This window comes from Helianthus annuus, chromosome 16 (assembly GCF_002127325.2).
Source record: "Helianthus annuus cultivar XRQ/B chromosome 16, HanXRQr2.0-SUNRISE, whole genome shotgun sequence".
Taxonomy (NCBI): Eukaryota; Viridiplantae; Streptophyta; class Magnoliopsida; order Asterales; family Asteraceae; genus Helianthus; species Helianthus annuus.
The window spans coordinates 102,299,004-102,325,533 of NC_035448.2; the positions used below are offsets into that span (position 1 = coordinate 102,299,004).

The 26,530-nt window shown below is 37.7% G+C and overlaps 1 non-coding gene across 1 annotated transcript; it reads left to right on the top strand.

Annotated features, from left to right (window-relative positions):
- Nucleotides 1-24,213: 24,213 nt before the first annotated feature.
- TRNAQ-UUG lies at nt 24,214-24,285 on the top strand. Its single transcript has one exon. It is a non-coding gene; the product is annotated as a tRNA-Gln (tRNA).
- Nucleotides 24,286-26,530: the final 2,245 nt, after the last annotated feature.

Here is a 26,530-nt window from a genome sequence, read left to right on the forward strand (position 1 = left end):
ACTTCTGCTGTATGGAAGTACTGACCTAGTCCCCGGATAATACTTTATGCTAAAGCTTTGAAACATAAGCTTCGCCCTCAGCATGCTGATGAAACAATAAAATTGATAGTCGCTGCTGTTGAAATGCAAAAAGATCCTCTAAAGGGGACCCACCAAAAGTCGAGCCGTCATCTCTCTGCTGAACGGAAGTTCTGACCTGAGCTCTCATGGTTTCGCACCTAACCCCTTTACAGATATCAGCTATGGTATACTCACCTGTAAGACTGAATATTTGGGATCTGGATACGGGAGTATATTCAAGTGGAGTGATACACAATTAAGTTTAAGTCTCTAAAACATTAATATCGTATCTCGTATCGATTGAAAATTGTGTTGAAAATTTAAGAGGACAATCATACTGACAATCTAGGTAAATTGTTTAAAACTTAAAATGAAATCAAGCTTAACGGTGTTCATGATTTGTCTTAAAACTGATATGATCCTCTTGCACAGACTCACAAAAACAGTGTATGTAAAAATTGCATTTCTTTATGTTTTATCTGCATGTGGTGTCAACAAATGTCTCTCAGAAAATCCAAAAAGATTTTCAGTGTGTTTTAGCATAAAATTTTGAAAAAGTCAAAAAGATTTCCGACAACTGATATTGGAAAACTGATTTTCAAAATTCCGAGTGCTAAACATGATGAGCAGAATTTGAGGGGGAGTGTTTGTGTAAATCTAACTATTTTCGTTAAATCTAGCCTTCTTCAAGTGGTTCATCATAGATTGTTTTTGAGGGGAGTAAAATGTTGGTGCATAGTTGTTGAAATCAATTTGTAAAAGAAATTTACTTTGAGGTAGAGTCTATGCAGGAAAGCCAGGCGTTGATCCTGAAGATGTTACTGAAGATGAGAATACCAGTAAATCGAGAGGGGGAGTCTGTAGATAGAGAAAGAAAAGCTCAAAGACTGATCAAGACTGAAGATGTGAAGATACAGCATGATGTGACTCGATAGTCGACTCCATCAACATCTGAGGGGGAGTCTGTTGGTGCACTACATCTGCTGATTACGTCTTGTATCGAGTCATTATCTTAGAACGTTAGATCTAAGCACGTAATACGAGAAATTATGAGATTGTATAGGTTTATAGGGTTTGGATCGCTCATAGGTACATGGTGATAGTGGACCGCTCGTATGACACTATCTTGGATCGCTTATGTGTCAACTTTCTGGACCGCTTTTATGACATGTATATGGACCGCTTATTGGGCCTGTCCAATAAGCGGTTCCAGTAGCCTATAAATACCTTATGAGCGGATTCATTTGTAACGGTTCCTGATTTTCGTACCGAAGTGCTGCCGGATCGAAAACAGGTTGTATTCATCGTCAAATCAATAGAAAAGGAGTTTAAAGTGATATACAAGCTATTCCTACGTCATTTACTTGTTTTCTGCACCTGTGCTTGACGAAAACACCTCTGAACGACTCGTTCGGGTCAGCAAACGATCCTACACTGTCCCTGTACAACCCAACAACCAGAACCGCCAAGCTACTGTCACCAATGCACCGCCTGCTAAGTGTGCGTATACTGGTGTTCATCCTCAGTGCCCAACTTGCACCTACCACAACCCTGCAGGGGTAAATTGCCGTTTCTGGGCAAACTGCAACATTTATGGGCATTTTACTGCTCATTGCCGTTCAGGCCCACGCCAACAAGCTCAAACTCCTCCAGCACCACCAGCTCAACCCCTTGCTCTTTAGGGTAACCAAGCAGCTCCTGCGTCCGCTGTTCATGCACGAGCTTTCTACTCTTGTGGTGACCCGAATCACTTTGCCAATGTCTGCCCACTGCATGTGGTGAAACAAGAACCGCAGTAGCAACCACCACAGCAATAACCGCAACAACAACCACAACAACAGCAGCAGCAGCCACAACAAGTAGCCCGTGAAAGAACTTTCAACATCAATGTCCGCCAGGCTCAGACTAACAATAATGTTGTCAATGGTACGTTCCCTGATAACGGTATTTATGCTTCGTGTTTATTTGATACTGGAGCCGATAACTATTTTGTGTCGTTTGAATTCGAAAAGCTCCTAAACCATAAACGCGCTAACCTCCCAACGACGTTCGACGTAGAAATTGCCACCGGAAGAACCATCACTGTCAGCTCTGTTCTCCGTGATTGTACTCTCGAACTCAACAATCACGTCTTCCCGGTCGATCTCATCCTGATGCAACTTGGTAGTTTCTGTTGGTGCACTTACGTCTGCTGACTATGTCTTACATCGAGTCTTAGTGTGGGATTGATCAGATATGACACAAAGTCCTAGAAATGTAGATCTTAATAGGTCCGCTCATGTATACATACTTAGATTCGCTTATGTGTCATAGTCTTGAATAGGTTCGCTCTTTAGAACATGTATGGTTCGCTTATGAGTCTCAACAGGTTCGCTTATATGGACAGCCATATAAGCGAACCCAACTCAGTATATATAGGGGATGTTTAGAGTGAACCAGAACAGTTAGTTGATGGTGTAATTGTTCCAGCATGCTGCTGAAGTGCTGTCAAACTTTGCAATTGTGTCTAATATCAATACAACAGCAAGATTAAAGTGAATACAGCTTGAATAGCATCAAATCATTAGTTTACGCCTCTTGATTTGGATAGAAACTTCTCTGATCGACTCAAACAGGGCCGAAAACGATCCTACAATTGGTATCAGAGCTCAGGAGGAGGAGTTCTTGCCATTTTAGCTGCATTTCTTCTGATTTTCTACACTTTCTTCACTTTTTCAAAAATTTTCACGGTAAAACAAGCTCAAAATCACACAGTGCACTCGGAATCATGAACTAATAAATCCTTGAAGTTTTCAGATCTAAAATCGACGTAGAAACTAGGATTTTTAGAGGTTCGCTCATACGGATTTGCGCAAAAGATGACGTCAGCAAGAACACTGGTTCGCTTTTAGTGTCAATTGTTGACTGGTTCGCTTCAAAATCATTAATCTGGTTCGCTTATACGTACAGATTTGCTCGAAAAGATCAGATTCTGGTTCGCTTATTGATCCAATAGTTGGTTCGCTCGAACAGTCCGCTCTTTAGTCAGTCCATCTGGTCCGCTTATTGGGTAAACTTATTGGTTCGCTCATACAGTCAAAGGATTTGGTGTGCTTATTGGTTCAATCTTCTGGTCCGCTTTTGTGACAATTTGATTGGTCCGCGTTTGTGACAATTTTATTGGTCCGCTTTTGTGACAAGTGTTGGTTCGCTTTTGGAACAATTGTTGTCTCGCTCTTGTGTCAGACTCGCTTTTATGAACAGTTTGCCTAAATTTGAAAATTGTGAAACTTTGTAACATTTGAACAATGGACAACGAATTCTATAACGCTTTTGCAACCCCGACCTCGATTACTCAAAGTGCTATGATTGAAAATGAAACTGGAACGTCTCAGAAACCGCCGAAACTCATGGATATTGATGATTATAACGTGTGGTCTGAACGTTTTGGAAATTGGGTCGAGGCTTATCATCTAGATGCGTGGGAACACACTGAAGAGCCATATGTTAGACCAGTTAAAAATGGTGTACAGCAGACAATTCGAGAAATGAGTACAGATGACAAAAAGAAATACCGTGATGAGAAACTTATGGTGAGTCTGCTTCAGCAAGCAATAAAAGAAGACATTCTGATCTTGCTTCAACATGATGGAACTGCATATTCGATTTGGACAGAGTTGGAAGCAAAGTTTATTGGAAGTGATGATATGCTTAAGAATAAGAAATCTCTCATGAAGAAAGAATTCGATTTGTTTCGTGGTTTAAAATCTGAAAACACCAAGCAGATTATTGATAGATATTGTAACTTGGTGAGAAATATGACAAAACTTGGTATTAAGAAAGATACTGATGAATTAGTTGAAAAACTTGCAGAAGCGCTTCCATACGAAACATGGGGAACATTTCTGATGATGCTGAGATCTAACAGAAAAGATTACAAAGCTATGACACTGGGAGATTTTATCAAGCATCTGGAAGCTCAGGAGATGGAGCAGAGGAAGATAGCCAGAATGAAAAATTATGATGGAGAACAGGATATCAGTTTGTACTACAAGAATGGCTCTACTGATTCTACAAAGTATTCTCCAAAGATCGAAACTGCTTACAGTGTTAAAGATTCTCCTGAGAAGAAGCCATCCCAAGGATCAAGCAGCAGCACAAGATTTTCATCTTTTGATCCTAACATTTCTGTAACAAAGAATGGTAGAAAACTTCAGTGTAACATTGTGTTAAGCCTTGAAAATGATCAAGACTACACTGAAGAAATTGCAAAAAATCAAATGTCTTTGTTAGGGAAGATTTTAGAGTCTTATAGTTGCTTTGTTGCAGGAAAGATCGGAAATCCAATGCTCACGAAAGAGGATTACGATCAAATTGATGCTGAGGAAATGGAATTGATGGATATCAAATGGTGTATGGCGAGTGTGATGAGACGTGCTGAAAAGTTTAAACAAATTACAGGTCGTGATGATTTTCGTGATGCAAACGTTTCAGCTTTGGGTTTTGATAAATCTAAAGTTACGTGTTTTCATTGCAGAGAGAAGGGGCATTTCAAGAGGGAGTGTAAAAACCGTGAAGCTACCGGAGCCCAGAATCCTTTCGGAAACAACGACTATCACAAGAAGGCCATCTATCATCAAATCACACCACTAGCACAACAACAGGCACAAACAGTTCATGGGAGAGATGTGGTTGATAAAAGGGCATGTGTTGTTAGTCAGGGAAAATATGATAATTTTACCTGGGAAAAGTATTTTCCGAAAGACAGTAAAGTGTGTTTGGCTGAACAAGATGATGAGAAGTTGGCTGAAGGTTTTACCTGGGATGATTTTTGTCCAGATCAAGATCTCATGGCCAAAGAGATGTCCAAAAACACTTCTCATGCTTCCTTTGCTAATGCTTATGATTTGAAATGTGCAGAAAGAACCAGGAAAGTCATGGAAGCTGCTGAAGCAAGACGTAGAAAGCTTGAGGAAGAAGAGGAAGAGGAAGAGAGATTAAAAGCTGAAGCTAAAGCTGAGAAAAGGAGAAGAGCTGAATTCTTACAACATAACAGGACAGTCAGTGAAGTTCCTGAATTTGAAGTGAAAATTGAAGCTGAACCAGTCATAGTCCCAGAAAAGTGCATGAACTATGATTCACTGATCAAGCAGAACAATGAGTTGTTGCACAATATTCACAAATTGAAAGAATCGTACGATGCGATGAACAGAGAAATCAACAAGTATACAGATTCAAGTGGTGAACAAGCTGTGGCGATGAACACATTGAAAGTAGCATATCTTAGGCAGCTTGATGATGCGAACTTTCATATTAAGAAATGTGTTGATCTCGAGTTGGAGCTGGCAACACAAAAGATAGAAACTGAGAAAGTTAAGAAGTTATTAGATAGTTACTCATGTTCTACTTTTGTTGTTGACAGGATTTATCCAGTTGTGAAAGATTTGAAGACGTTTAAAGAAGTGAAGACATCTGAAGAAGAAATATCCGTGACAAAAGATGAAGAAAAGTTGAAGAATTCTGGTAAAAAATCAAGTGTGGTCTATAACAGATGTCCGCCCCCAGTCGAAAATGGATATTCACCTCGAAATCCAAATTCTGAAAGAGTCAATAAAGCAATCAATTTGAAATGGGAGTCTGAGCCGTCGGATAACTTGCAAGAAAATATCGATGTCACGTATACGTCGTCCGACACTGATCATGAGTCAAAGTTGATAAAAAGTGTGGTAGATCAGGTGTTAGAAAAAGATGACAATGAGGAGTCAAAACCGGAGTCCAAACCCGAGTCAAAGTCTGGGTCAAATATGTCAAAGCCGACAAACAAAAAGGACAAACGGGTTTATGATAAAGAGTTTTTACTTTCGAAATCTAATTTGAATGATGAATCGGTCAAAGTGGCATATACTTTGAAAGGTTCTGACAAATTATATTCAGATGAAAGTTTTCCAATAAGAAGTGTCAGACTTGAAATGATTCAAAAGGTTTTCAAAATAACAGAAATTAATATTTCTGAAATAAAAAATTTAAATCTTAATGGAAAACCTAAACCATACACTTCAAGAGATCAACAAAGAATCAACAAGAAAATGGGTTACAATTGTGGTTATAGTTTCCGACAGAAACCAAACCATAATCGTAATTTCAAAAAGAAAGGTCTTGGTTTTGTCCCACCGAAAAACAATAAAAATGAAAAAAATGTATAAACCAAAAACTATGTTTGTTTCAGGGAAAACGTCAGAAGCTGAAAAAGAACAATCATTCAGAAGACAGACAAATCAAGAATTCCTTGCCAAGAAGCAAGAAGAACTGAAAAAGAATGAAGTTCCAAAGAAAATTGAAAAGAGAACCTGTTTTCAATGCAAAATAGTTGGTCATGTGGCAAAGGATTGTCGGAAGACATTCAAGCCAAAACAGGAGGTCTCTAGGAAAATGAAAGAAAAAGTTGTTGAAAAGACTGAACTGTCAACTCGGAAGTTTACTGGCTTTGAAAATTCAATTTTTGAAAAAGGAGAATGTTCAAAGAGTGCTTCAAAAAGGAAAGAAAATGTGCCAAATCAGAAATGGGTTGTGAAAGGTTCAGGTAATAGTTCTGGTGATGAATCTGATTCCATAAAATCAGAGGAGCCACGTGTTGAGAAAAAGGTTGAAAAGAAAGTTCCGATAGTGGACGCTGTGAATTTTCCGCCACTAAATGCTAAAAATTACAAATCGAAAATCGGAAAAGTTGAAATTTCAAATCAATTTTATTCTGACAAGAAGAAATTTGATATTGAAAAAACTTTCAACGGAAATGTAAAACGTATCTTTGGAAAAATGGTCAATGGTAAGGCCAAAAGCATCGAAGATTTTTATGCTTCCAAAGGACGTGTTTACAAGCCTGTTGAAAGTAAAGATAAAGAAGATGTTGTTACACCCAAGGAAGGTCAGGCTTGGGTGGATATATTTTTCAAAGAATAAAAACCTGACTTGCTGGAGATCCCAAGTTGGTATCGTGGATCATGAATCGGCATCCTTCTAAATCTGTGTTTGAGGTTTTGCAGGACTTGCCGGAACTCCCAGGTTTGTAAGCGAGGAGTAGGAATCGGCACCTTGAGAATTCAACCAAAAGATGGTAATTGGTTGAAAAACAGGTTTGAAAAGCTTAATTGCTAGATCTACAAGTGGTTGTATGTTTGTGATTGTTGTAAATCTTACAAGTGGTTAAATCAAGTCATTGAATTGGACTTGAATTAACTATCATTCATAAGATTGGTAAAACAATATGATGATTTGAACCCCAATTTTTACAAAAGGTAAAAACAACTAAACTTATTTTCCGGAAAAACCATTCTGATTAAAACAAACTTGAGTGTTTTGAAATCATTATGGGAAAATAGTTTGTTGTAAGGGGGAGTTCTGATTGTTTAAGCCAAACGGATGGAGAATTGAAGTATTTCGATATCAGTTGTCATGTTCTGTACAGTTTGTTTTTAATTTTCACTAGATGTATTTGAATTTTAGGGGGAGTAAGAATTTTTTATAAAAACCAAAAACATCAGAAAATTTGAAAAAGCCAAAAACATGATAAAATTTGAAAAATGAGTTTTTGTTGCATACAAGAGGAAATGATAGTATATCAGTGAACTATCACAGCACGCTAAAGAATTGGAATGTTTAAATGTGATAAACAATCTTACTGCGGACGTGTCAGTAGATTTTCGCACATTTAGTAAATTGAAACGAGATATAAACCTAAATTCGAACTAGCTTAATTCGTGGGTAACTATTCTTGAATATATGGGTAACCCCCGAAATCTTGTTGAAAGGTCCCGTATTCTGAGATACTAGGTCTTTATACTCAGTGATATCTGGGGTATTATTCCGGGACTTCTGCTGTATGGAAATACTGACCTAGTCCCCGAATAATACTTTCTGCAAAAAGCTTTGAAATACAAGCTCGCCCTCAGCAATCTGATTAAACAATAAAATTGATAATCTTTGCTATTGTAATAAAAGATCCTCTAAAGGGGACCCACCAAAAGTCGAGCCGTCATCTCTCTGCTGAACGGAAGTTCTGACCTGAGCTCTCACGGTTTCGCATCTACCCCTTTACAGATATCATCTGTGGTATACTCACCTGTAAGACTGAATATTTGGGATCTGGATACGGGAGTATATTCAAGTGGAGTGATACATAATTAAGTTTTAGTTTCTAAAACATTAATATAGTATCTCGAATCAATTGAAGTCTGTGTGAAAATTTAAGTGGACAAACATACTGACAATCTAGGTAAATTGTTTAGAACTTAATATGTAATCAAGCTTAACGGTGTTTGTGATCTGTTTCATATACTGATATGATCCTCTTGCACAAACTCACAAAAATATTGTCTGTAAATAGTTGTTTTTTTGCATTTTTTTATTTTCATTCAGAAAATCCAAAAAGATTTTTGGTGTGTTTTAGCAAAAAATTTTTGAAAAATCAAAATTAGTTTCGACAACTGGTGTTGAGATGCTGATTTTTAAAATTCAAAGTGCTAAACTGGAAGAACTGGTTTGGGGGAGTGTATGTGAAGATGGTAAATTTGTTTGAAAATAGCTAGTAATTGATTCTGAATGTAAAATCATTATTATAAGCTTATCAACATAGTTTCTGAATTATTGGAAAGTTTTAATCTTTGAAGAAACTTATAGTTGGGTAGAGATTATGCAGGACTTGAGCCAAATATTGATCCTGAGAGAGAATGGAGTCAGGTATCAATCTGGAATTTGATGAGAGCTGTTAATGATCTTGATTTGAAGAATGAAGATGTGAATTCCAGACTACGATCCCAGTTGTGTGAGAGGGGGAGTCTGAAGACACCATGTCAACAGCTGAGAGAGAGGAGTTTGGTGATGATGAAGAAAGAGAACGAGGATTATTGGAATGACAGATATTTCAGAGACAGTTTGACGACTGATGAAGATTGTAGGTTGACTTGTGCAAAGACTCTATGAAGACTCCGTCAACATCCGAGGGGGAGTCTGTTGGTACACTTACGTCTGCTGACTACATCTTACATCGAGTCTTAGTGTGGGATTGATCAGATATGACACAAAGTCCTAGAAATGTAGATCTTAATAGGTCCGCTCATGTATACATACTTAGATTCGCTTATGTGTCATAGTCTTGAATAGGTTCGCTCTTTAGAACATGTATGGTTCGCTTATGAGTCTCAACAGGTTCGCTTATATGGACAGCCATATAAGCGAACCCAACTCAGTATATATAGGGGATGTTTAGAGAGAACCAGAACAGTTAGTTGATGGTGTAAATGTTCCAGCATGCTGCTGAAGTGCTGTCAAACTTTGCAATTGTGTCTAATATCAATACAACAGCAAGATTAAAGTGAATACAACTTGAATAGCATCAAATCATTAGTTTCCGCCTCTTGATTTGGATAGAAACTTCTCTGATCGACTCAAACAGAGCCGAAAACGATCCTACAATTGGTATCAGAGCTCAGGAGGAGGAGTTCTTGCCATTTTAGCTGCATTTCTTCTGATTTTCTACACTTTCTTCACTTTTTCAAAAATTTTCACGGTAAAACAAGCTCAAAATCACACAGTGCACTCGGAATCATGAACTAATAAATCCTTGAAGTTTTCAAATCTAAAATCGACGTAGAAACTAGGATTTTTAGAGGTTCGCTCATACGGATTTGCGCAAAAGATGACGTCAGCAAGAACACTGGTTCGCTTTTAGTGTCAATTGTTGACTGGTTCGCTTCAAAATCATTAATCTGGTTCGCTTATACGTACAGATTTGCTCGAAAAGATCAGATTCTGGTTCGCTTATTGATCCAATAGTTGGTTCGCTCGAACAGTCCGCTCTTTAGTCAGTCCATCTGGTCCGCTTATTGGGTAAACTTATTGGTTCGCTCATACAGTCAAAGGATTTGGTGTGCTTATTGGTTCAATCTTCTGGTCCGCTTTTGTGACAATTTGATTGATCCGCGTTTGTGACAATTTGATTGGTCCGCTTTTGTGACAAGTGTTGGTTCGCTTTTGGAACAATTGTTGTCTCGCTCTTGTGTCAGACTCGCTTTTATGAACAGTTTGCCTAAATTTGAAAATTGTGAAACTTTGTAACATTTGAACAATGGACAACGAATTCTATAACGCTTTTGCAACCCCGACCTCGATTACTCAAAGTGCTATGATTGAAAATGAAACTGGAACGTCTCAGAAACCGCCGAAACTCATGGATATTGATGATTATAACGTGTGGTCTGAACGTTTTGGAAATTGGGTCGAGGCTTATCATCTAGATGCGTGGGAACACACTGAAGAGCCATATGTTAGACCAGTTAAAAATGGTGTACAGCAGACAATTCGAGAAATGAGTACAGATGACAAAAAGAAATACCGTGATGAGAAACTTATGGTGAGTCTGCTTCAGCAAGCAATAAAAGAAGACATTCTGATCTTGCTTCAACATGATGGAACTGCATATTCGATTTGGACAGAGTTGGAAGCAAAGTTTATTGGAAGTGATGATATGCTTAAGAATAAGAAATCTCTCATGAAGAAAGAATTCGATTTGTTTCGTGGTTTAAAATCTGAAAACACCAAGCAGATTATTGATAGATATTGTAACTTGGTGAGAAATATGACAAAACTTGGTATTAAGAAAGATACTGATGAATTAGTTGAAAAACTTGCAGATGCGCTTCCACACGAAACATGGGGAACATTTCTGATGATGCTGAGATCTAACAGAAAAGATTACAAAGCTATGACACTGGGAGATTTTATCAAGCATCTGGAAGCTCAGGAGATGGAGCAGAGGAAGATAGCCAGAATGAAAAATTATGATGGAGAACAGGATATCAGTTTGTACTACAAGAATGGCTCTACTGATTCTACAAAGTATTCTCCAAAGATCGAAACTGCTTACAGTGTTAAAGATTCTCCTGAGAAGAAGCCATCCCAAGGATCAAGCAGCAGCACAAGATTTTCATCTTTTGATCCTAACATTTCTGTAACAAAGAATGGTAGAAAACTTCAGTGTAACATTGTGTTAAGCCTTGAAAATGATCAAGACTACGCTGAAGAAATTGCAAAAAATCAAATGTCTTTGTTAGGGATGATTTTAGAGTCTTATAGTTGCTTTGTTGCAGGAAAGATCGGAAATCCAATGCTCACGAAAGAGGATTACGATCAAATTGATGCTGAGGAAATGGAATTGATGGATATCAAATGGTGTATGGCGAGTGTGATGAGACGTGCTGAAAAGTTTAAACAAATTACAGGTCGTGATGATTTTCGTGATGCAAACGTTTCAGCTTTGGGTTTTGATAAATCTAAAGTTACGTGTTTTCGTTGCAGAGAGAAGGGGCATTTCAAGAGGGAGTGTAAAAACCGTGAAGCTACCGGAGCCCAGAATCCTTTCGGAAACAACGACTATCACAAGAAGGCCATCTATCATCAAATCACACCACTAGCACAACAACAGGCACAAACAGTTCATGGGAGAGATGTGGTTGATAAAAGGGCATGTGTTGTTAGTCAGGGAAAATATGATAATTTTACCTGGGAAAAGTATCTTCCGAAAGACAGTAAAGTGTGTTTGGCTGAACAAGATGATGAGAAGTTGGCTGAAGGTTTTACCTGGGATGATTTTTGTCCAGATCAAGATCTCATGGCCAAAGAGATGTCCAAAAACACTTCTCATGCTTTCTTTGCTAATGCTTATGATTTGAAATGTGCAGAAAGAACCAGGAAAGTCATGGAAGCTGCTGAAGCAAGACGTAGAAAGCTTGAGGAAGAAGAGGAAGAGGAAGAGAGATTAAAAGCTGAAGCTAAAGCTGAGAAAAGGAGAAGAGCTGAATTCTTACAACATAACAGGACAGTCAGTGAGGTTCCTGAATTTGAAGTGAAAATTGAAGCTGAACCAGTCATAGTCCCAGAAAAGTGCATGAACTGTGATTCACTGATCAAGCAGAACAATGAGTTGTTGCACAATATTCACAAATTGAAAGAATCGTACGATGCGATGAACAGAGAAATCAACAAGTATACAGATTCAAGTGGTGAACAAGCTGTGGCGATGAACACATTGAAAGTAGCATATCTTAGGCAGCTTGATGATGTGAACTTTCATATTAAGAAATGTGCTGATCTCGAGTTGGAGCTGGCAACACAAAAGATAGAAACTGAGAAAGTTAAGAAGTTATTAGATAGTTACTCATGTTCTACTTTTGTTGTTGACAGGATTTATCCAGTTGTGAAAGATTTGAAGACGTTTAAAGAAGTGAAGACATCTGAAGAAGAAATATCCGTGACAAAAGATAAAGAAAAGTTGAAGAATTCTGGTAAAAAATCAAGTGTGGTCTATAACAGATGTCCGCCCCCAGTCAAAAATGGATATTCACCTCGAAATCCAAATTCTGAAAGAGTCAATAAAGCAATCAATTTGAAATGGGAGTCTGGGCCGTCGGATAACTTGCCAGAAAATATCGATGTCACGTATACGTCATCCGACACTGATCATGAGTCAAAGTTGATAAAAAGTGTGGTAGATCAGGTGTTAGACAAAGATGACAATGAGGAGTCAAAACCGGAGTCCAAACCCGAGTCAAAGTCTGGGTCAAATATGTCAAAGCCGACAAACAAAAAGGACAAACGGGTTTATGATAAAGAGTTTTTACTTTCGAAATCTAATTTGAATGATGAATCGGTCAAAGTGGCATATACTTTGAAAGGTTCTGACAAATTATATTCAGATGAAAGTTTTCCAATAAGAAGTGTCAGACTTGAAATGATTCAAAAGGTTTTCAAAATAACAGAAATTAATATTTCTGAAATAAAAAATTTAAATCTTAATGGAAAACCTAAACCATACACTTCAAGAGATCAACAAAGAATCAACAAGAAAATAGGTTACAATTGTGGTTATAGTTTCCGACAGAAACCAAACCATAATCGTAATTTCAAAAAAAAGGTCTTGGTTTTGTCCCACCGAAAAACTATAAAAATGAAAAAATGTATAAACCAAAAACTATGTTTGTTTCAGGGAAAACGTCAGAAGCTGAAAAAGAACAATCATTCAGAAGACAGACAAATCAGGAATTCCTTGCCAAGAAGCAAGAAGAACTGAAAAAGAATGAAGTTCCAAAGAAAATTGAAAAGAGAACCTGTTTTTAATGCAAAATAGCTGGTCATGTGGCAAAGGATTGTCCGAAGACATTCAAGCCAAAACAGGAGGTCTCTGGGAAAATGAAAGAAAAAGTTATTGAAAAGACTGAACTGTCAACTCGGAAGTTTACTGGCTTTGAAAATTCAATTTTTGAAAAAGGAGAATGTTCAAAGAGTGCTTCAAAAAGGAAAGAAAATGTGCCAAATCAGAAATGGGTTGTGAAAGGTTCAGGTAATAGTTCTGGTGATGAATCTGATTCCATAAAATCAGAGGAGCCACGTGTTGAGAAAAAGGTTGAAAAGAAAGTTCCGATAGTGGACGCTGTGAATTTTCCGCCACTGAATGCTAAAAATTACAAATCCAAAATCGGAAAAGTTGAAATTTCAAATCAATTTTATTCTGACAAGAAGAAATTTGATATTGAAAAAACTTTCAATGGAAATGTAAAACGTATCTTTGGAAAAATGGTCAATGGTAAGGCCAAAAGCATCGAAGATTTTTATGCTTCCAAAGGACGTGTTTACAAGCCTGTTGAAAGTAAAGATAAAGAAGATGTTGTTACACCCAAGGAAGGTCAGGCTTAGGTGGATATATTTTTCAAAGAATAAAAACCTGACTTGCCGGAGATCCCAAGTTGGTATCGTGGATCATGAATCGGCATCCTTCTAAATCTGTGTTTGAGGTTTTGCAGGACTTGCCGGAACTCCCAGGTTTGTAAGCGAGGAGTAGGAATCGGCACCTTGAGAATTCAACCAAAAGATGGTAATTGGTTGAAAAACAGGTTTGAAAAGCTTAATTGCTAGATCTACAAGTGGTTGTATGTTTGTGATTGTTGTAAATCTTACAAGTGGTTAAATCAAGTCAATGAATTGGACTTGAATTAACTATCATTCATAAGATTGGTAAAACAATATGATGATTTGAACCCCAATTTTTACAAAAGGTAAAAACAACTAAACTTATTTTCCGGAAAAACCATTCTGATTAAAACAAACTTGAGTGTTTTGAAATCATTATGGGAAAATAGTTTGTTGTGAGGGGGAGTTCTGATTGTTTAAGCCAAACGGATGGAGAATTGAAGTATTTCGATATCAGTTGTCATGTTTTGTACAATTTGTTTTTAATTTTCACTAGATGTATTTGAATTTTAGGGGGAGTAAGAATTTTTTAGAAAATCCAAAAACATCAGAAAATTTGAAAAAGCCAAAAACATGATAAAATTTGAAAAATGAGTTTTTGTTGCAATAAAGAGGAAATGATAGTACATCTGTGAACTATCACAGCACGCTAAAGAATTGGAATGTTTAAATGTGATAAACAATCTTACTGCGGATGTGTCAGTAGATTTTCGCACATTTAGTAAATTGAAACGAGATATAAACCTAAATTCGAACTAGCTTAATTCGTGGGTAACTATTCTTGAATATATGAGTAACCCCCGAAATCTTGTAGGAAAGGTCTCGTATTCTGAGATACTAGGTCTTTATACTCAGTGATATCTGGGGTATTATTCCGGGACTTCTGCTGTATGGAAATACTGACCTAGTCCCCGAATAATACTTTCTGCAAAAAGCTTTGAAATACAAGCTCGCCCTCAGCAATCTGATTAAACAATAAAATTGATAATCTTTGCTGTTGTAATAAAAGATCCTCTAAAGGGGACCCACCAAAAGTCGAGCCGTCATCTCTCTGCTGAACGGAAGTTCTGACCTGAGCTCTCACGGTTTCGCATCTACCCCTTTACAGATATCATCTGTGGTATACTCACCTGTAAGACTGAATATTTGGGATCTGGATACAGGAGTATATTCAAGTGGAGTGATACATAATTAAGTTTTAGTTTCTAAAACATTAATATAGTATCTCGAATTAATTGAAGTCTGTGTGAAAATTTAAGTGGACAAACATACTGACAATCTAGGTAAATTGTTTAGAACTTAATATGTAATCAAGCTTAACGGTGTTTGTGATCTGTTTCATATACTGATATGATCCTCTTGCACAAACTCACAAAAATATTGTCTGTAAATAGTTGTTTTCTGCATTTTTTTATTTTCATTCAGAAAATCCAAAAAGATTTTTGGTGTGTTTTAGCATAAAATTTTTGAAAAATCAAAAAGAGTTTCGACAACTGGTGTTGAGATGCTGATTTTCAAAATTCAAAGTGCTAAACTTGAAGAACTGGTTTGGGAGGTGTATGTGAAGATGGTAAATTTGTTTGAAAAGAGCTAGTAATTGATTCTGAATGCAAAATCATTATTATAAGCTTATCAACATAGTTTCTGAATTATTGGAAAGTTTTAATCTTTGAAGAAACTTATAGTTGGGTAGAGATTGTGCAGGACTTGAGCCAAATATTGATCCTGAGAGAGAATGGAGTCAGGTATCAATCTGGAATTTGATGAGAGCTGTTAATGATCTTGATTTGAAGAATGAAGATGTGAATTCCAGACTACGATCCCAGTTGTGTGAGAGGGGGAGTCTGAAGATACCGTGTCAACAGCTGAGAGAGAGGAGTTTGGTGATGATGAAGAAAGAGAACGAGGATTATTGGAATGACAGATATTTCAGAGACAGTTTGACGACTGATGAAGATTGTAGGTTGACTTGTGCAAAGACTCTATGAAGACTCCGTCGACATCCGAGGGGGAGTCTGTTGGTGCACTTACGTCTGCTGACTACGTCTTACATCGAGTCTTAGTGTGGGATTGATCAGATATGACACAAAGTCCTAGAAATGTAGATCTTAATAGGTCCGCTCATGTATACATACTTAGATTCGCTTATGTGTCATAGTCTTGAATAGGTTCGCTCTTTAGAACATGTATGGTTCGCTTATGAGTCTCAACAGGTTCGCTTATATGGACAGCCATATAAGCGAACCCAACTCAGTATATATAGGGGATGTTTAGAGTGAACCAGAACAGTTAGTTGATGGTGTAATTGTTCCAGCATGCTGCTGAAGTGCTGTCAAACTTTGCAATTGTGTCTAATATCAATACAACAGCAAGATTAAAGTGAATACAGCTTGAATAGCATCAAATCATTAGTTTCCGCCTCTTGATTTGGATAGAAACTTCTCTGATCGACTCAAACAGGGCCGAAAACGATCCTACAGTTTCGATGTCATAGGAGGCATGTATTTTCTTCATAAAAATCGTGCCGAAGTCGTTTGTTTCAAAAAGATGATTTGTTTCTCTCTTTCAAACGGTGATCAACTTTGTGTTTATGGCGAAGTATCCCCGAAAGAACTGAAACTTATGTCGTGCATTCAAGCAAGTAAGTATCTCCGCAAGGAATACTTGGCTTTCTTAGCTCACATAGTAGTAGCGGAGATGGAAAAGAAGCCGATGGAAAAGGTACTTGTGGTTCGTGATTTTCCTAATGTCTTTCCTGACGATTTACCCGGTCTACCCCCGACTCACGATATCGATTTTCGTATCGACCTCATTCCTAGAGCTAACCCTGTCGCTAAAGCCCCTTATCGCCTCGCACCGTCCGAAATGCGTGAACTTTCTAGCCAACTCCAAGAATTACTTGATAAAGGCTTCATACACCCTAGCAGATCGCCTTGGAGCGCACCCTCCTTTTCGTGAAAAAGAAGGATGGAGCGTTCCGAATGTGCATCGATTATAGGGAACTCAACAAGCTTACTATCAAGAACCGCTATCCCTTACCCCGAATCGATGATTTATTTGATCAACTGCAAGGCGCTACGTGTTTCTCTAAGATCAATCTACGTTCTGGCTATCGTCAACTGCGAATTCAGGAGCAAGATATCCCTAAAACCACTTTTCGTTCCCGTTATGACCATTACGAATTCATGGTCATGCCTTTTGGTCTTACAAACGCACCCACGGTCTTCATGGATTTGATGAACCGTGTGTGTAAACCCTTTCTTGATCGCTTCGTCATTGTGTTTATCCATGATATCCTTCTCTATTCGAAGTCAAGAGCTGAACATGCTCAACATCGTCGTTTAGTTCTCGAGCTTCTCCAGGGGAATCGCCTCTACGCCAAGTTCTCCAAGTGTGAGTTTTGGCTCGAGGAGGTTCAATTCCTCGGTCACATCGTCAATAGTCAAGGTATTCACGTCGATCCCGCGAATATTGAAGCAGTTAAGAGCTGGATTACACCGAAAACCCCGTCCAAAGTTCGTTCTTTTCTCATATTGGCGGGTTATTACCGTCAATTTATCGCTGATTTCTCTAAAATCCCTGTTTCTCTCACCTCTCTAACGCATAAAGACAAGCCTTTCGTTTGGGGAACCGAACAAGAGGATGCCTTTCAAACTCTCAAGCGTATGCTTTGCAATGCTTCCGTACTCGTGCTACCCGATGGAAACGACGACTTTGTTGTTTACTGCGATGCTTCTAACCTAGGTCTTGGTTGTGTCCTTATGCAACGAGACAAGGTTATCGCGTACGCTTCTCACCAACTCAAGGTCCACGAGAAGAACTACACAACCCACGATCTCGAACTCGGTGCAGTTGTTTTTGCGTTAAAGATTTGGCGACACTACCTTTATGGTACCAAGTGTACGGTCTTCACCGACCATAAGAGCCTACAACACATTTTGAACCAGAAAGAACTAAACATGCGCCAACGCAGATGGGTTGAACTTCTCAACGATTACGACTGTGAGATACGCTACCACCCAGGCAAAGCAAACGTCGTTGCCGACACTCTTAGTCGACGAAGCTATTTACATAGTGTTCGTAACGTTCAAGCCCAACACGACCTCGAAGCCCTCATTCGCGACGCTCAACACGCTTGTTTTCTCGAGAACACCTTGAAGGAAGAAAGTATACTTGTAACCGAAAACCAACTAGTGAATAATCCTAATGGTATCTTTCACTATCTCGACCGAATTTGGATTCCTAGTCGCAATAATCTCTGAGAGATTTTACTGACTGAAGCCCACAAATCCCGATATTCCATTCATCCCGGTGCCGACAAGATGTACCAGGACCTCCGTGTCATGTATTGGTGGCCAGGAATGAAGAAGGATATCGCTCTATACGTTTCGAAGTGCCTAACTTGCTCGAAAGTTAAGGCCGAACACCAACGACCCTTTGGCTTACTCGAACAACCCGAGATCCCGATGTGGAAATGGGAGAGTATAGCTATGGACTTCATTACGAAACTCCCTTGCATGCCATCAGGTCACGATAGCATTTGGGTTATCATTGATCATCTTACGAAATCCGCTCACTTCTTACCGATACGAGAAGACTATAAGGTTGAACGATTAGCATGAATCTATACCGACGAAGTCATTTATCGACATGGGACACCTCGTGACATCATCTCTGACCGCGATGGTCGATTCACTTCGCGTCTCTGGGAGACTTTTCAGTCTGCTCTTGGTACAACCCTTAATCTCAATACCACATTCCTTCCCCAAACCGACGGTCAGACTGAACGCACGATCCGCACCCTTGAAGACATGCTTCGTTCGTGCGTTGTAGATTTTGGTGGAAACTAGGATTCGTATTTTCTTTTAGTAGAATTCTCGTACAACAACAATTATCATGCTAGTATTCAAATGGCACCCTTTGAGGCATTATATGGTAGAAAATGTCGATCGCTTATTGTATTGCACGAGATCGGAGGCGCACAAATCACCGGTCATGAGTTATTACAAGAAACGACCGACAAGATCCTCCAGATACGAGACAATCTCTTGAAAGCTCGGAGTCGTCAAAAGAGTTACGCCAATAAACAGCGCAATCCCCTTGAGTTTGAAGTTGGTAATCACGTACTCCTAAAGGTTTCACCTTGGAAGGGGGTGATTCGATTCGACAAGAAAGGAAAGCTAGCGCCACGATACGTTGGTCCCTTTAAGATTCTGGAAAGAATTGGCAAAGTGGCCCACCGACTCGAATTACCAGAGGAACTCAACAACGTACATCCGACTTTCCACGTCTCGAACCTCAAAAAGTGCTTAGCTGAAGAAAATATGCATGTTTCTCTTGAAGATCTGCAAGTTAACGAAACCCTACACTTTGTGGAAAAGCCAGTAGAAATCATGGATCGAGAGACCAAGAAACTCCGACGCTCTCGCATTCCTATAGTGAAGGTTCACTGGGAAGGCAAACGCGGCGCCAAGTTCACTTGGGAACTCGAAAGTGATATGAAAGCTAAATATCCGCAACTCTTTGTTACTCCTGCGCTTTAATTTCAGGACGGAATTCCTTAAAGTAGGGGAGGCTGTAACAACCCGACTTTTCGGATCGTTACTTATTACCATCATTTCATTTGTAAACGCTTGTACTCTGGGATTCAATTTACGCAAAGGGGTTAAAATAATGTTTTTAACGCATATTACAACGCTATTTTAAGACGCTTATTCAAAACGCAGTTATCGCATTTAACCCTGTTTATAACGCTTACTATTTAAACGCATTTTATCACATACTACATCGCTTGTTAGATTAAACGCTATCACAATGCTATCGCAATACAAACTCAACGCAAACTTGAAACGCGGATTTACTTTTGTTATGTGTGTTATTTGTGTGATTAATTGTTTAATGGTTATGTGGTTATCCACGCAACGATTATACACTCAAACGCTCACTCGCAACTCGATGTAACGCAACACTTAACAAATGAAACGAAAGTTGGAAAACTAACTCGCACAACACGGCTGTCCGAATGGACATCCGTCCGGATGACCATCCGACCAGATGGCCATTCGACCGGACAACCATTCGACCGAACACATATAGCGCACCGAGCTAACTCTCTCTCTCACCCTATAAATACTATCCGTACACCTCCCTTCGCTGATTTAACACCTACATCCGATCACACGCACTCAAGTCGCTCTCAGTCACTTTTACTCGCAATTCAATGCTATTTCGTAAGTATTTCTCCTCGAATCTTGTACAACCTTCATCACTAATCACTTCTACATCATCTTCTACATCATCTTCTCCATCAAAATCACACACAAACACTTACTTTTTCTCTTAAATCACTTATTTGGACCTCTTGAAGGTGGTTTCCACCTGTTTTGCTCCGGCAAACGGTTAAGGAACACCATCTGATCGAGATCGGTTCTAGATCTAAGAGATTTCACACTTTTAAACTTAATCTCAACAAGATTTCAACACTTTTCAACTATTTTCAACTTTTCTTCAACTTTCACACAAAAACCGATGGAATCTGGGCTCATTCAGACTCTCTACTCATTCCTTTGTTGAGAGCCGGCTTGAAAACGGATTTCCACCGGAGAGATGACCGACTAACGGGTTGAACATGGATCTTCATCAAGAACAGTAAGTTTAGCCGAATGGGTTGAGACCATCCGATCGAATGAGCTAGGCTTGTTGTATTCCCGTTGTTTGACACGTCGTCACGCCATCTCCGTTAAACTTCAAACTTTTTACTTAAAAAATATTACAAATTTTCAAATAATAGATCGCCCACTCGAATGGCCATCCGATCGGATGACCATCCGATCGAATGACCATCCGACCAAGTGACCTGACCCTTATACCATTCCTTGTTTAAACGATTTAATAAAACTTCGAACTTTAACAATAGACAAACACACCTCATTCGAATGGCCATCCGTTCGAATGGTCATCCGCTCGGATGAGTTATACCCATTCGTCCGGATCACCATCCGAACACTCAACTATTCGACATTCTGTTTACGCTCTGTTCAATGACTTATACTACTGTTCACAGGCTAACTCAACGCGTTCCCTTCAATCCAATCAAGTCTGTGTTTACTAGCTAAACACACACTGTGAGTATACTCGAACCCATTTTCTTTTAACACACTTTTGGGTGTTACATGCGTTCTCTATATCAAAACACAACACACAACGCAACACTTTATAACGCTAACCGCTCCCGCATGTTATACGTGATCTATGAATGCTTGTACTATGCTTATACAGTGTTACACTATACTGCCTCTAGCAACGATAGTATTATAGTTTTGACTCAGCACCTGTTGTGGACAGGGGTTGCTAGGGATCACATCACTTTACTTCACGTGTTCACCGAACATGTTTCGTGCATACTCCACAACGCAGTCTCGTGGTTAAGTTGTAATCATTGTGTGATAGTTACTTGCTTCGCCCGTTACGTGATACATGCTGGTTATGCGTAAATGCTTTCACTACTATATGCTATGCAAACTTGTGTACTCACATTTACATTTTATGTATTGACTTTATTTTAACGTATGTGACGGGTTGATGTTATGCTATGCTGGAAATCAAGATAGGCAATCTAGAAACGTCACTAATAGAAATCTAGGTTGTCGGGCTTGTTTTGCTTACGAGAACACGCTGTCTTTAATAATTGTTTGTGGAATGTTTGTTGATTGGTATGGGACAATTAACCTTTTAAATATTTCCATTTAATAGTTGTTATGGATTCTCTTGAGCAATCTGGTTCGCCTAGTGTCGCGCCCCAATGATTCCGCCATCGGTTGGGGTGTGACAACAGTGGTCAGCAGCCGTAATTTGGGAGACGGCTAGGGTTCCGAACAAGGGTTTGGGGGCAACACCGATGTCCACAAAGGTTAGGGTTCCCGTGGCATCGGGTAAGTTCTAATGATATAATGATGACAACAGAAACTTAAATCGAGGTATGTATTCATCATCTTCTTCATTCCGGTGAATAGCTTCTATGCCATTGTTCAAGCTTAATTTTTGTCATACATGCTTATATACTCTCAAGAATGTTGGATTGTTTGTGTAAATGTTATTTCTTAGGTTATCTGTTGTTCCCCATATGCCTAACGTTTTTCCCCGCATATAGATTAACTGTGCAGAAATCAGAATTAGGGGCAACGAAGCAAAGTTGATAAACCTTAGATAGGATGTACTTCTTTTTATATGAAATCACACTAGAAGTTGTGCAGTAGACACCAAATAGTTTTTATGATTTGTGTCTTCCAATATGTAAATTATGTAGTTGGGTGTAAGAAAATATCTTATTGTTTGTATAGTGTCTTCAATACATAGTTTTGTGTTGATGCAAGAAAATATATGTATACCATCTACATGGAGCTTACGGTAGGGTTTATATATGTTTGGTGATGGAGGAATGCATCTGTCAGGAGGAGGAATGAGGGGGTGTACAACAGCCAATGCCTGAAGCGCCCACCACCAAAAAAGTATCCATTAAAGCCCTTAATCGCAACTCAAGCTTCAATATCAATATCACATATCATCCACAAAATGTAGTAGGGTTTATTTCATGAAACGACCACCATTATCAAAGTTGATATTTAAAAGTAATCAACATCATTCCTGGAAATTAAGACATATATGTTTGCTATTTTACATGAGATGTTGATAATTTATGGAAGATTGAGAAACTGAGATCACGAATGGTGTAAACAGTACACACATTTGGTAGTGGTTTTTCATGTGCAAAGGTATTAATCATCCAGATCATGTTTTATTTTAGATTTGTCTTTAGTAGTTAATCGTTCATGTTCGTCTTTTAATAGGGGTTTCTTCTTGTACACAAACCCGAAAAAACAGTCGCAATTATCGAAGTAGCCACTCAGATATTATTTAAATTTAGATTATGTTTCTTGGGTCCCACCTTCTCCCCTCCACGCCACTCCACACCGTGTGATCTTCGCTACTGGTTTGCAAGAAGATATTCTTGCAATGAAAAAGACAATCTTTCAGGGTTGGGTGTCAAGACAAACTTATATATTGATGATCTGACCAAAATACCCTTTTGAGATTTTGAAACTAAAAAGAAAACTTTACCAACAACACTTTTTGTTCAAGATTCAGCTTTGAACAATAAGATGGTTGCCTATCATTTTTATGTTGAAAATTTAATTTCAGTTATTAAAATATATAGTTATTATGGGTGGCCACTGGCCAAGTGTATTTGTAGGTGTGTGATATGGGTATGAATAGAAAAGGCAAGATTTGACTTTGCATGAGGCAAGATTTGACTTTGCATCATAGTCGATGTTTCCGTTGACTCTTGATTAATTTGTTTTATGCGGTTCATCTTGGCAGTAAATTCGTAAATTCCTGGAGGGATTGGAGAAACATGGGTAAGGAAACCGGAAAAGAAGTTGGGGTTACAAAGACAACAAATCAAGTCTGCAACCATGCCAATTACTATGCCAACCGTAAACAATAGACTGAAAAGAACAACTCAGGCATTTCCGCTATTAGTACCACCTCTCTGCCATCCACTAACTTCTATGGCGGCCGACGACGAGTGCGCATCTTATGTATAGCCTGCCTGGTGTGATTTTCTTCGAAACAACAAGCTACTTGGGTTAGTCTATATTTTTTCTGTTTTCTTTTAGGTTTATTGATTATATATTGGATTAAAGGAGGTAGTTATTGTTGTTGTTGTCAGTAGTAGAAACAATAGAACCTAATCCCAATCGAGTAACTTAAGTTTCTACGCTACTTTTTACGCCGCAACGCGGGTAAAAATTCTAGTTAATATTATATCGAAGCTAGGCACCTATTTATGACCCATACGATTACCCTCTAGAAACGTGTTTCATTTTGATTGGCCCATAATTGGATTTAGGATTTTGTGTAATTTAATTAATATTTTATTCTTTTCAGTTTTTAGAACATAAAGAACAATCCACCTTGTTTAACAACATTTATCCGGTTTAACCGCAAAGTCTTTTTTAATCCACCTTTAAACGGCCAAAAAACTGATTATAATCGTCCGAATTTGATTGTTAAATGACATCAACTCCATTGGATCAAAACCCTTAAATTCATATTCTTTGTCAAGAACACGAGTGAAGCTCATTTCCTCGATATGAGAATGAGGTGCTACAAATGCACAAAAGTATAACAAATGAAAATAATTTATAATAAATTATTCATCATATCCACACCTTTAAACCCCAAATTCAAAAACAAAATCCTATGTTTTTTTCTCAACCATTTGGTTTTGTTTTTTGTCATGTTTTCTATATTTTTATGTACCTTTTAGTTATTTGGTTTTACATGGGTTAGAAAAATAAATTGGTGACACAAATTGGTTCTATGGTGTAGTGGTTAGCACTCTGGACTTTGAATCCAGCGACCTGGGTTCGACTCCCGGTAGGACCTTTTTGGTTTTTTACCTATTTCTGTTTTTTTACCTATTTCCGACTTTTATTCATTTAAGACTTTGTTAACATCATAAACATGAACATGTTTGAACATTGGCTTGCTTACTCATCTAACTCTTTTGAATTTGCAAGTGTGAGTGATTATAAACTGTTGAAACCGACTTAAATAGAAGCAAAGAGATTTGTTTAAGATCTATGTGGTTTGGTATATGGTATTAAAGTTATATGGTTCGGTTTGGAACTTGGAACAGTCGTGTAAATCGAATTAGCTATTCATTTTCTTAGTTTATTTGCTTTTGAAATATACCATCGTACCATATATGTGTTATATTGATAAGTGGAAAGTTCAAATAGAAATAATTTTTTTGTAAAAATAAAAAAAAAAAATTCAACCAATAAGAATGCTTCGTTTTACTTCATTTAATTTTTGCATTTAATATTAGTGTAAAGGTATATTGGTAAACTTAGATGGACCATTAATTGGTAGTGTTCCTTTTTAATAGGTAACTACATTAAATTTGTAACTTATTTAAAAAAAACATATTTTTCAAAAAAAGAAAAAAAATATATAATTTAAAGTGTAACATAAATTACAAGGTGTGTAGGATGAATTACGAGCTGTGCAGGATAAATTTCAATATGTGTAGGATATATTTCAAAGCGTGTAGAATAAATTTTGATGTGTGTAAGCAAAAATTTAAGTGTGAAGGATGATAGTGTTTATGACTAATTAATTAGTCACAGATGATAATAAATAAGTTTAGAGAAAAACTATTTAATGTTTTTCATTTGTACCCTTTATTCTTTTTCTTCTTAATTTAATTCTCTTCTCAAATGAATCTTCTCTTGATAAACCATGTCATCTTTATTAGATTTATTTTTTTATACAATGTTACGATTCGAAAAAAGGTATGTTTAAATTAGTTAACATATGTGCCTATTTACGCAATCACATATAAGTTACCGAGGCTTTTTTTTTTTTTTTTTTGAAAAGGCGTTCTTTAGTCAAAAGAAGATATATCAATAGGGTCATGCTATTTACACACGGTCCTTATTATTTTCACACCCTAAAGCGCTCCGCTATGGTCAAAAAAGGGCGCTTTGGTGTAAAGTCAACAGACAAGGTCTGAACTGGTCAGACATTGTCTGTTGCTTTACATCAAAGCGCCCCGATTTGGCCTAAGCTCGGCGCTTTTTTTTTTTACATTTTGGGGCAAAGCGCCTCTCTTAGGTCAAAGCGCAGCGCTTAGGGCCTTTTTTAAATTTTTTAAAATTGTTTTTAATTCACAAACGCGTCGATAATAGTCTAAATTTTACGCTTTTTCCATTATACATCATTTTTTAATATATATGGACTATACTACAAGTTCCGGATCAAATCGATTATGTGTGATGTCGTATTCCATTATATCGTATCATTTTGGTTTGAAAGCACAAGTACTCCTATGAGTAGTTTTATGTGTATCAGCCGCCTATCGTACATGTACATGACGTATTTTTTCATTAATTGTAGTATTATGATGTATATTGTCATTTTGGGTCGTACAAGTGCGTATTGAATCTGATTGGGTCGTGTCGGTGACATTCGGTTTTTAACGTGATGTAACGCATATATTGAACAAACACAAATGTACTCTTGGATTGTAAAAGAATTAACATGATTATTATTAAACACATTTAACATACATCTTGAACATATGGGGTTACATTAAGGTCAGGGGGACGATACGTAAGCATTTCGTATGCGTTGATCTGATTCCCACATGGTTTTCACTCTATCTCTCTCTTAATCTATCTATGTATATATAGAGAGAGATAGAGTTTAGGGGTGTGAGAATATTAACACCCAATAATAATTTTAACAAATGCTTCCCTTTTAATATACATGTGTATATATTAGAATTACAGATGGAATAGTAGCTAGTTTTCGCAGATGCCAAAAGGGTGCCATACTGAAACACCTTTTGCACAGTTGAAATATTTCAAATCCAAAAAAGATCATATAACAGTCAGAGATATAGGAATTAAAATGTTTCTTTAAACATTTTTTTTATTTGACCATTCACTTCTCTCCATCACTGGAATACATAGACTCACACAGCTACATTTATGTAGACACACACAAGACTATATAAATATAAAAATATCAAAAAATAATCTTCTGATTATAATATATAAGGAAATGAGAAGTTCAAACACCCCAAATCTTATTTTGTGAATTAAAAACAATTTTAAAAAATTTA